The sequence below is a fragment of the Belonocnema kinseyi genome, chromosome 7 (genome assembly GCF_010883055.1).
Source record: "Belonocnema kinseyi isolate 2016_QV_RU_SX_M_011 chromosome 7, B_treatae_v1, whole genome shotgun sequence".
In the NCBI taxonomy this organism is placed as follows: Eukaryota; Metazoa; Arthropoda; class Insecta; order Hymenoptera; family Cynipidae; genus Belonocnema; species Belonocnema kinseyi.
In genome coordinates, this window is record NC_046663.1 from 43108489 (window position 1) to 43119684 (window position 11196).

An 11196-nucleotide genomic window follows, 5' to 3' on the forward strand; every position below is an offset into this window, starting at 1 on the left:
AAAAAGTTCGAACGTTCAAAAAATGTTGAGGTTCAGAAAAAAGATGAAATAATTTTCAGTGAAGTTCCTACCAAAATGCAGTACCTAAACGTACTTTATTGACATTCAGTGAACTGAAAAACTATGGTCGGTAATATAGGTATTTAGCTGTGTCACATATATTTTTATCAAAAAAAGTATTGATTGTACTGATTAAAGTTTCTAAAATTATTATTGAATTTAAAATAACAATAATTGACTAAAATATATTTTTGAACAAATTACAAAAAAATTATTCTTATTTAAAATTCAAACTATACTTTTAGAAACTGCAAACATGAAAAAAATACATTTTTTCCAATACAAATATTTGATTATTGTATTTTTCATAAACAAATATTATTTAAATTCGGGAATTTTAGAATGAGGAAATGTTCTAGTTTGTTATTTTATTATTCGGGAATTTTCAAATTCGGGAATATTATAAAGTGTCTGAAATTTTAATTTTCGGGACTTTCCCAATTCGGTAATATTATAGACTTTTCGCAAATTTTATTTTTTGTGAATTTACCAATTCGAAAATTTTATCAATAGAGAATTTATAATTACAGTGTCAGGTATTTTATTTTTCGGTATTTTTCAGTCGTCTCGAAATACTTCTATTTTTGTCTTATTGAGGCAACACTGCTTTAGCGCTTAAATTGAATACATTATTCATTGTTCATATTATTCATAATTATAATTAGATTCGACTTTTCTATTTTTAGATTTAGAAATGTTATTAGTTCACTTACCTTCAGTGAGTAAAATTGATTTCTTAAAGGAGTAAATAAATAAAATAAAATGTTTAAAATAAGTGAAATGTGATAGGATGTTAAAAAAGTCGAGCTTATATACTCATTTAATATTATTAATTTTTAGGTTCATAGATCTGAAAGAAAATAGAATATTGAAATACTTGTGTTATCCAAGATTTCCTTCCTTACCGACATTGCCCCTGAAGTCGGGCTACTTGCTTTTCATATCCGTAAGACGGATTGATTGCTGATTGTCATATTGAAAATCAACGAATTTTGTTATCATAGGAATCCAGCTGTAACTAACCATTTGGGACATTAAAGCAAATTTAAAGAAGTCTGAAAGGCTGCAAGAAAATAAAAAAAACTTTTCTTGAGGTTCCTGGAAAAAATTTTGATGACTTTTTGTTTTGCAAACTTAAGTTTTAAAGGAAACTTAAAAATGTATCAAAACAGTTGATAAGATTTATAAAAATGTCAAGAATATCTAGAAGATTTGAGAGATTTTTTTAAATTTTCAAAGATTTTGCAAGCTTTTAGGATGACATAGTTCTAATCAGTTCAAACTAGATCTCCTTAACTTCTAAAAATCCTAAATATCTTTTAAATTGACTCAAATTTTTACCAAAAAGTTTCAAAGTCCTGAAAAATTAAAATATACCTTTCCTAAGTATCTGAAACTTAAATTTTTATTTTCTCAAGAATTTTAGGAAAGTTATGTATTTATGTATAATCTTAAAAAAAAAGAACAAATAAACTTAAAAAGGAAATGTTTATTCGAAAATTTTGTTTTGTATTAAAATTTATCGCCGTTTTTTTTTTCTTAGGTGAATGAAAAATATTTTGCGATTAAGAATTTGAACTATATGCAGTTGGAAATTCGTCTCTTCTGGTTAAAAATGAAACTGCTTGAAAATTAACCTTTTTTTTATTAAAGATTCATCATTTCAAATGAAAATTGAATTCGCCGGTGGAAAATAAATCTCCTTAGTAGAAAATGTCTCTATTTAGTTATGAATTCATGTTCATAATAAAAAATTGAATTGTTTTGTAAAAAACACGTCTTTTTGGAATAAACTGATTTCCTTTCAACAAACATAACATAAAATCCAATTAGTTAACTAGAGTTAAGACTTTTTTTCAACTACAATTAAAAAAAAAGTTATAATATCATATTCCCTTAAAAATATAAAAGGTCTTAGTTTTTGAAAATGCTTATAAATGAGCTTATAGTTATGAAAAATATGTCTTTCATAGTCTTGATAAAAATGAAAAACTACATTTTCAATATTTACATAAACCTATAAAGTCTGAAAATAATGTAACAGTTTTATTAAAATGACAAGGTTTTTAATTTAATTTTAATGTATTATAATTTCTAGAAATTTCAGGTGAATCAATAAATGGTTTGAAAATTTCCAAAATGAGACATAAACGAAGCATTTAAACAATTAAAAAGTATTTGTTCTTGTATTTCTGTTCTAAATAGAAAGAAATAAACATACTAAAAGACGATTCAATATTTTTACGAGAAAATAATATTTTCAAAATAGATTTTATAAGCTCTATAAATTATCTTAATTTTTTTTGAGAAATGGAAACTTTTTAATATTGAAAATACATATAGAATAAATTTGCGAAAAAATTTGAAAGAGCAAAACCTTGAATCTTTTAATTGACAAGGTTTTCTAATTTTTTTAGTAATAAATATTTTAAACTCATGAAAATTTTCAGCAGTTCAGAAAAATTGTTACCCATAATAATTGGTAAGACTTTCTAAAGTGATTTGAAATTTATATAGAGCAATTGAAAATTTCAGTTTAAATTGAAGGCCCGTGATCAAGAATGTCACATTTATGTGCAGAATAAAACTTACGAAAAATGTAAGATTTACTAATGCAATTTTTTTTTTATTAAATAAAAGTCAAACATATTCAGTATAATTAAAAATTTGGTTTAAAATGAAAAAAAGTAACCTTATTGTGAAATATCAATAAAAATGTGAATTTTTGCAACATGCGATAAATGATCATTTTTCAATATTTCCATTGTATTGTTAAAATTAAAATTATTATTTTTAAAACCCAAAAATTACTCAAAAAAATAAATTTGTAACAAAAAAGAATTAATTTTCAACAAAAAAAGAGGACTTTTCAACAAAATAGTTGAGTTTAGAAGCAAAGAAATTAATCTTTAAATAAAATAATGTATGTCAACCAAATAAAAAAAGAAAGAATTTTCAACCCCAATTTGAAAACCCTTACAAAATCTTCAATCTCGTTATATTACTTATCATATTTTTTAATATCCTTAACACAAAATAGAATAAAACCACGTAAAACAATCTTAAAATAAATATTTGATATTTGATTTTTGGAATTCCTTGAAATCCTTAGAAATACTTTAAATCTTTTGAAATCAAAATTTCTTTCAAATACTTTAAAACTTCAACTTATATAGCTACTCGAACAAATGATATGAAGTTGATGAAATGAAAAATAAATAGCAGAATTGTAAAATGCTCAATTTGGAATTGATCTATTCACTAATATAATTCAAAAAATATTAAAATAATTATAAAACACGTCTACTCTGCATTTTTTATTCTTTTGACTTGAATTATTTCTAATGTATTTTTATCTCAATTTTGGGCAGGTAAAATATCTTCCAATATATGTATCAAATATTTTAAAGCTCATTTAGATTAATATAATTTTTTTAAACATGAAAATCGTAGTATCTTACAAATTTACTGCATTTACCTTTTTTATTTTTAAAGATGTGTGGAAAAAGCATTTGGAACAAATCCCCTGTCATCTTCAAAGTAGCATTTAACCATTTTTTTTTATAAACAGGGGTCTGTTAAACAGAAATTACCATTGCGGGAGCAGTATCATATAAAAACTGTTCAAGATTTGAGGAGTCAATCATAAACAGATTCGAGTTTTGTAGTTTTAGATTTAGACGATATATTTTATTAATTCACTTACCTTAAATAAATAAAAATTATTTTTGTAGGAGTAGAAAAAAATGAGTTTTAAAAAAAAAGAAAAATTTCATAAAATATTTAAAAAAATCTAAATCATTCAATCAATTTAATTTACGGATGAAAATCAAAGCATATAATAATTTAAAATTATTGAGTATACTGAAATTTGTGAAAATTTAATTACATTTGAAGTGTCTTTATTTAAATAAAGGAGACAATTTAGGAGCCTGGAGAAAATGTTCAAACAATTCGCTGTCATCGATTATTTTTTTATTAAAATTTTCACTAATTTATTTTTATATAAAATTTTAATTATCATTGAAATTAAATCATGTATTTCTGACCTGTGAAACACTTGATTGTTATGCTATACGCACATAAAAATATACTTGAAAATAATAATTTTGTTGTTGTCAACCTTTTCATCCGCTAACACATAATTTATTTTTATTGAATGAAGTTAATTGTATGAAGAAAAATAATAGATATATTAATTATTTTTTAATTTAAAAATATTTTCTAATAATTCTAAAGTCACTTGTTTTTTAAAACTGTTTTGTAAATAAAAACAAAAATAAATTTTCACTTACCTGTGTGAAGGCACCAAGAGCATAATTTTTATTTCGACATGAAAAAATATTTTAAATTACTTTAATTAAGTATTTATCATTCGATTTAAGAAAATTGAAATTTTGAACAAGTTTCTACTTCTTCATCTCGATTATAATTATTTTGTCACTCATTGCGATAATTTTTTAAATATTACTCTTATTATTAAAATCTGGTAAAATTCATAGTTCTTTTCCTGAGCATATAGAATAAATTGCGATAAACTGTTTTGCTATTGGCAACTTTATTTTGTTGAATAACTAATTATTTAAACACATGTTCTAAAAAAATGGACGATTTATTACTATGCTAGTAGAGAATTCGAGAATTTTTCAAAGCTTTTCACGTATTTATATATTTTAATAAAAACAATTAAAAATAGAAAAATAAAAATATCCAGGATCTCCATCTTCACCGACTGTTCTATATTATAAAACTGCTAATGTAGTTTTTACATGATTAATGGAATATAAAAATTGAATTAATAATTTTCTACAAAATATATTGAAAGGTTGGCAGTAAAGAACTGGATAACAAACATTTTGATCGAAAATGGTTTTATTACATACAAAATTCTTAAAAACTCAAATACATATTGTGGTAAAAGGATGTTTCCAAAATTTAATTGTTTATTCAATGATTTAAAAATAAAAGAGATTTTAGTTGAAATTTTAATGTATTAAAAATTTTAGCGTATTAATAATCTTGTTCCAACGTATCACGATTGTTATTTCTTTAACTTATTATCATGCAATAACAATTTTTTTCCTTTTTTATTTTTTCGGGAGCTTCAGTTTTAATTTAGTCTCAAAAGAATAATTTTTTTGTGTCGAATATTTTTTATAAACGTTCAGAATCTTGACATCTCGAAAGTCAGTACTTATTTTTGTAAACAATTGAAAATTCGATTTTTATTCGCTATTCAATGTCGATTTTGAAAACCCAGGAAATTTTAATCTTTAAATTCTTGGTCGATTTTTTCGGAATTAGATCAATTTTATGCATAAAACTTTTTTTTTACTTTAAATCGAAAATTAAATTTTTATCCCAATCTGCAGCCGAGCCTTCTACAATTTTAAGTTAGTGTAACAAGGCTGACGATTTGTGCAAAATTTCCGAAAAAAAACTCCATCAATTGATTGTCTAAACTAAATATGAAATGTAGATTCAGTAATTATTTTATCAGGATTTTATATCTTTTTTTTTAAACTGGGGGTTTTAGTAGTTCCTTTAATATGGAGTTTACATTATGAAGTCTGCTTATACAAAATTTTCAATACATTTTTTCTAGGTTTCCTTTTTTTGTAATTTTGTTTCGTGGATATTATATTTCAAAATTTTTCCTGTTTTTATGGACAATAGATTATTTAGTAAGTCAGTTCTCTTGAATCATTTTTTAGATGAATTTTTAAATCAAAGTTTGCCCAATAATTATAAAAGATATCTAAATTTAAAATTGTATTAAATTAAGAAAATTAAAAGAATTTTTAGAATGTATTGGAAGGAGAAGAAGAAAAATTTGACGAAATGAACATTAATATTATTATTATTACGATTAAAAGAAAGAAAAAATGTCGAAATGTTTTCTTTTTTCTTCTCCTAATGTGCTATACAAATTGTTGTAATATTTTCAATTAAATAAATAAATAAATAAATTAGAATGTCTTTAGGCATTGCAGATAAATTTGTATGATGCGGAATTTTTTGCATTCTGGATGTTTTTGGTGAGATTTTTTATTTTTTTAGTCTTGTAGCTGTGGGTAATGGAAATCATTTTTCAGATTGATGCATTCCTAAAGAATATTGTTGAATACAGTCTAAACATATACGAATGTCCACAAATTATTATTTTAGCTCATTAGAGAGGTTTATAAAAAGAATTTAACGTTCTTTTTAATTTTTTGTATTTCGAAGCTCGGGATTAGTTTAACAATTCTTTGATACTATCATATTTATGTATATCAATTAATGCAACGCAAGATATGTAAAAGTGTAATAATATTTTATTAATTTTTATAAGTTATTGATTTGTGGATTTTAACCATTCTTTGTTGATTATGTATATTAAAAAAGCAACATTTTAATTTTTGCTCGGTTACGCTTTGACATCCTTCAATTAAAAAATGTTGTTTGTAGTTTTTTTTGTTTGTTTTTGACACTTTCTTAAAATTTTCCAATTTTTTTCCAATTTACCAACTGCTAATCTATTTTGATTTTCCTTTATTAAATTTAAATTAAGCGCATTTAAATCAGTGTTTGAAGTTGAAGAAACGTGTGTCTCGAGCAAAAAAAAATTCCCCTGCATTTTCTCTGAATTGGATGAGTTCTTACAATGAAACTTTTGACTTGCCTCTTTAATACTGCAGTATCTCAAAATAAGTTTTCTTTTCGAAAATAAAGATTGAATTTCTGACCACCTCCCAAAGTTGAAAAAAGGTGCGCCACGATCGAAAAAAAATTCCCTTTTGTTTTCTCGAAACTTAATGACATTTTCAAATCCAGACTTTCACGGTTCAACAATCTAGCATTGATGTACATATCTTTAAAGTATGTTTCTATTCTTAATGTATAGAGGAAAGAAAAATGAGAAAAATAAAAATGAGTCTTGATTTCCAGTTCTCAAAGAGAGGGCATCGTTGTTTCATTGGAATTTAGTTGGTTGTCTTCTCATTTTTCTTTCATGTTTTTTTTTCTCTACAGGTATATTTTTTTGGCTAGAAAATTTTTTTTTTGTTTAAAGTAGGTTCTTTTTTTAAATTTCAGTAGGATGATTTTATGGTGGTTTCCCAAATTTAGTCGTTGGTGTTTCTGTTCTTTTGAAAAGCCAGCCTTCAATAATTGAGAATTGAAGAAAAAGTCGTCAATTTCCGCGTATGAAGTTTTTGATAGCATCCATGCTGGATGTACTGATCCTTTTTGTTAGGGTTGATTTTTGTTTCACCTTTAAATGGTGATTTCGATTTTACAAAATAATGGTTTACTCTTTTGAAAAATTCTTATTTTGTTGATTATCTAGTTTTGTACTGTCATCCTTAATTAAGTATACTATGCAACCTAAATTTTATTTCATTTTAAAAAAATATGGCTATAATAAGAGTGAAAGGAAGAAAAATTTTAAGTTAATTTAACTCAAAAATAATGAATTTTGTAAATAATAGTTTGGTCCAGGATAAATCAAACACTTTTTTCAACTCAGATATAAATCTTTGACTATGCACTTTATTCGGATATTACAAAAACGATCTCATATAGCGCATGTTTTACTTAGGTGTCCTTTAGGGATCTGCCGAACCATGTTTTCCAAAACGAATAGAAAAAAAGTTGAAACATTTCAGGGAATGTGTTCCGTTAAATTGAAATGAGTTTTAATTATAGCAAGTGGTTCCTTGCGTGCGGCACAATGTCTGTTCTCTTTTTTTTACACATTTTTGACATCATGAACGAGAACATTGCAAGATCGTTCAAGATAATCATTTGCCTACTTTGTCTGTCTATCTATCTGTAATATCTACTCATTTATCTATCTATCTACCTATTTATAGATATATTAATATGTATACATTTTCTCGCGGGGATAACCTGGTACTGGCAGATCCTGAAGGTCCACTCACATAATCTACAAAACTCGGTCAGTTTTCCTCGAGGATCAGGAACTTCCATAAAACGCAGACCTCAGATTCATCCAGGCTATTTTTAGGTATAATAATAATACACACACACGCAGACACTCACCTCTTTTCACATTTAACCGCATCAACACTTGCCCAAAAATCATTCTCCGTCTTCTTTTATACGGTAATATATAATATATATATAATATATATTTTTATATTTAATAGTCCTCTAAGCAAATCGCGCGCCCAGTGAGCGCCTCACGTATAAATAAACGCCACTTTTTCGCTCATCGCTATTATCTCTTAACGATGTTATTTTCTTTACAATAATATATGTATAGTTGTCTAGTAATTGTTGAAGATGGTGCCCGACCTATGAGGGTGTTACTTTTTTTTATCTTTACGCGCTCTAAACGCTATTACAATATTAAATACATTTTAGAATTTGGTACTCTTCGAAACGTCCCTTTGCACATTTCCCTTGATATTGTTTTTTAAATATTTGTTTTGAGTGTGCTCGTCTCATCTCTTTATCAGACCTCCTTAACCTTTATGGATAAATCGTGAAACCGTTGATAACTTTAATCGCATGTAGTCTATATCGTCTTACTGCAGCTTCGTTATTAATAAAAGGGTGCGTGGCTTGCGAAGGATTTGCACCCCGAAGCGACGAAGGGGTTGCGTATTATATTTAACTCGGTTATATAATTATTCACTATTTATAACAATTATTTACACCCTTTCACAATGCGTCAGAATGGTAACTTATAAAGAGTGCACGAAAATCGACTTTTGATTGCGTTCGAAGCTTAGATTTTTTTATCATAAAGCAGTAACGACACAACACTTGGAAGCTCTGATAATTTCAATTGAATTGAAACCTTTTAAGGGAAGATGTTATTTGAACACAATTGATAGACTATGTGTGCATTCGATTGCAAAAAATCAAGATTTTATTTAAGAAATAAAAAAATAATAATAATTTGACAGAGTAATGCGAATATAAAAAATTAAGTAATTTTTTGTAAAGTCCTTTCGTCACTTCGAGGTAATTTTCTTCGAACTTGAAAGGTGTCGTATAGCAATCAATTTTGTCGAACCGACTTCAATGGCTGTACCGAGTTTGTGAATGCGTGAGAGTGAATATTATCCAATAGAGACGTCACATCCAATAGGATCTGAAATGACGTACTTACGGTACTTAGATTTATATAGTATTTCGATCATTATTAAATAATGTGGCTTTTGTTGGTTAAGTGGTTATTTAGCGATAGGGAATATGTATACGTGTGAATGCCTTTAATTCCGATTACAGATAAGTAGCGTCACTTTTTATGTATCGGTCTCTTATTATCGATTCTTGCCAATCTCACTCCCGTAACTTTATTAGTTGATAGGATCTCTAAAAAGTGACTCTTGCCATTCATCGCACGGCCGGCACGTTAAAGAACATTCTTCTTACGGTTACTACTTTCTTGGATGTTGAGCTTATACAGTTAGCGCTTCGTCGGTTCGCGCTTTTTTGGGGAGGTATAAATTGTTGATACGACACATGAGTCAGTTGTAAATTGTTCTCATATTTTGACAACAGAAATCAGAGTCCAAGAGTTTTTTTATAATAGAAATAACTCATGTTATACTTGAGTGAAATAAAATTAAATGGTTTTTGAATAACAAAGCAAAATTGCCTCTTTACATTTGGCACATACAAATGTTTGCAATGAAAATAGAATCAATGTGCCGAAGATTTATATCATACAATTTTCTGAAATATTAAGGCATTATTCGTATAACTATTAGATGATACACAGAAAACTCTCTTGCGCTGATTTTGTTGTCACAGTTGATGACATTCTCAGCGATATTGGCAAATGTGTTTACATATTATATTCTAAAAAGAATTTTGGGTTCACCATTCTCATCAAACAGGCCGCATTTATCTCCGCGTATCTTTTCAAGCATTCCGATTGACTAAAACGTAGGTATATTTGTATAGGTATATTAATATGAGGTTGGCAGTTTTCGATATCATAGCGATTTGAACTGGTCTCACACGCGTCAAGTCTATTCGCTACCGAGACTATCAGATCTTTTGCACGGCCCAAAATTGATTTTAGCAAGTTGTATAAACTCATTCACTATGTGAACGTGCATCTACAGGTCACTGGAAGTCCATACGGTTTTTTTAAACTATTTCCGTTGTGTTAACGTCGTCAATTTCTCACCCTTCCTTCATAAAACTTTTAAATAATAAAGTGACTTTTTCCCGCAAATACGCGTAAACAATCTCGTGTCGTGTGCTCCACATTTTTTATATCTACAGTATATGAATTTACGCGAAGTATACACGAATTCACGTTCACGGGCTAGATGTGGGAAGTCAGAAATGTGTCTTCAGAGATGTCAAATACAATTTTTCAGGTTTTAAAAGGCTATTCGGGGAGTTTGGATCAAATGTAAGTATGAAAAATGTAGTTCTTGAGCATTGCTTAAAATAATACATGTCGATAATACCCACATTTAGGACTTTTTTCACCAATTCATCAACTATACATTTTATTTTAGTGATCTGTATAGCAAAAACTTGATCAAAATTTTACAATAACTTGCTGGTGTCCGTAATGAAATAAATATTGAATAATAAAGTTAGCTAAACGTTTTATAAAAGTCCATTTAGTCAAAGTTTTGAATTGGCGTTTTAGAAAGTGTTAGAAATTTCTCAAAGGCGCTTTTCTGATTTTGTACTGCTTGGGTTTGATTCCATCAAATTCACCTTTCCAGCAATCTCTGACTTCATGACTCTTAGGATCATTTCTATTTTAATCGATTATTGGATTAAGAAATGAATAAAAAAACATTTTTCACAAATTGGATAAAGTTAGCATCTCAATAATTTCTTTTCGATATGCCAAGATATGAAGCGAGTATTGAAATAGTCAACAATATTTAACAGTATTCAATAATTATAAATCTTTGCTGCCTCAGCCTTCATAAGGAATGAAGCCCAGGCAGTCCGTGGGGGTGAATTTGTCTGTACCTGGAACGCATTAGCTATATATATTTATAGGAGCTTGTAGGCACGTACTTTCTTTTTTTCTTGTCAAATGAAGGTACGCGCCTACGAGTTATTTATTAAGTCATAGTATTTCAATGAATACAATACATTTTCTGTATAAAACTCGTATTTACAGGATGACCGATTTGGTAT